At 38.5% G+C, this 1,582-nt stretch overlaps 1 pseudogene; it reads right to left on the reverse strand.

Annotated features, from left to right (window-relative positions):
- Nucleotides 1-520: 520 nt before the first annotated feature.
- Nucleotides 521-1,326, reverse strand: LOC116458896 (thioredoxin reductase-like selenoprotein T; annotated as a pseudogene).
- Nucleotides 1,327-1,582: the final 256 nt, after the last annotated feature.

Here is a 1,582-nt window from a genome sequence, read left to right on the forward strand (position 1 = left end):
CAATAAATTGAAACTTTTAAGTTTAACTCATATCTGCTTAGTTTTTTATTTAGTTAAGTATAAAGGCCCAGTTAATTAATCAATTCATTAGATTGGTCAAGGCATGAGAGTTGAACTACACAATAGGATTTAAAAAGCGGTTGGTTTTTTTAGTAGTTCTCTGGTAATCACACACACATACACACATACACAAAAATTTGTAGAGTACTCTGAATATAGGATTTCCCCCATAATCTTGCATCTGCTATATTTTGTAAACTATATAAACTGGACATGGCCAAATTAGAGATGTCTGATAAACTCTTATAAAGTATTTGGGAACTTCAACTGGATTCCCAAAGGATCAATTTTAAACTATAAAAAACAAATATTCGTATAAAAGCACAACAGATTTAACAGACAACTTTCGAAAAAAAATCAAATTGTAACTCAATTTTCTACTTTTTCAAACACGACTAAGAAAAAAAGTTACAAGTAGTAATGTCTACCTTAAAAAAAAACACATACATTAACTGGGTGATTTTGTGGGGGATGGGGAAAGCTATACAGTATTATTGCACTCCATGAATGTGCAGAATTACAAAATATGCCAGCACTGAAAAACTATCTTGCATTGAGGTTTTCCAAGAGGTACAACGAGCCTGCCAAGAAAGCATCTGGTCTGTACTAACAGCTTGCTGTCTTTAGTACAGGCCTTCATAATGTCAGTCACGCCGCTCTTACAATGATCCCTTAATGCAAAAGAGTTTTCAGTGCTGATAGGTGGTGCTATGATCGATGGTGTGGGATTGAATCCATATGCACACTGAGCTTCATTTCATTGTCAAGAATTTGAACAAGTTGTTGCATGGATGGAAGGTGGCCAGATTCCAGCTTAGACCACACAGGTACATCATTTAAAGTTATCTCAAATGCACCTGTTGACATACACTGGTTCTCAATCATGTTACTCAAGAAGAAAACCATCATATATGCATAGATCTTATTTTCTTGGCCCCACTGCCAGATGCTAGGAGCTTGTATGCCAAAGAAAGCAAAAGGATCCTTGCCAACAGTTATTAAGCCTATTAATACTAGTTTGAAGACTGACAGGAAAGATGCTATGTGTCTATATATTGGTTGAGGGAAGTAATTCTCTCCTTCAATGCGGATGTCTGGGTACCGCTGGCTAATAACCCGCATGTACTCCTCAAACACCCGCCTGTAACCTCAGGAAACACAAATCTGGAACTTGAGCAGCAGCCCCGTGGTGTACTGCATCTTTAATCTCTTGCTGGGCACGCCACCCAGATTGGCTGAGGCCTCGCTCCGGACCATAGCAGACGCCGCCACTCTCTATTTGTTTTTTTAAGGGTAACTGTGAAACAGCCTCAGGCAGATTTTTCCAGGTATTCCAGAAAAAGACCTCATTATCATAGAAGGTGACAGTTCTATGTGTGTTATTGCCCCTGAAGAACTTCCGGTGGGACAATATGTGGAGGTGGAAGACAGTAATATCGGTGATCCTGATTCTGTGTAGGCCTAGGCTAAGGTGTGTGTGTCTTAGTTTTTAACAAAAAAGTTTAAAAAGTAAACAAAGAAT

Source organism: Hylobates moloch, unplaced genomic scaffold (genome assembly GCF_009828535.3).
Source record: "Hylobates moloch isolate HMO894 unplaced genomic scaffold, HMol_V3 SCAFFOLD_19, whole genome shotgun sequence".
Classification (NCBI taxonomy): domain Eukaryota; kingdom Metazoa; phylum Chordata; class Mammalia; order Primates; family Hylobatidae; genus Hylobates; species Hylobates moloch.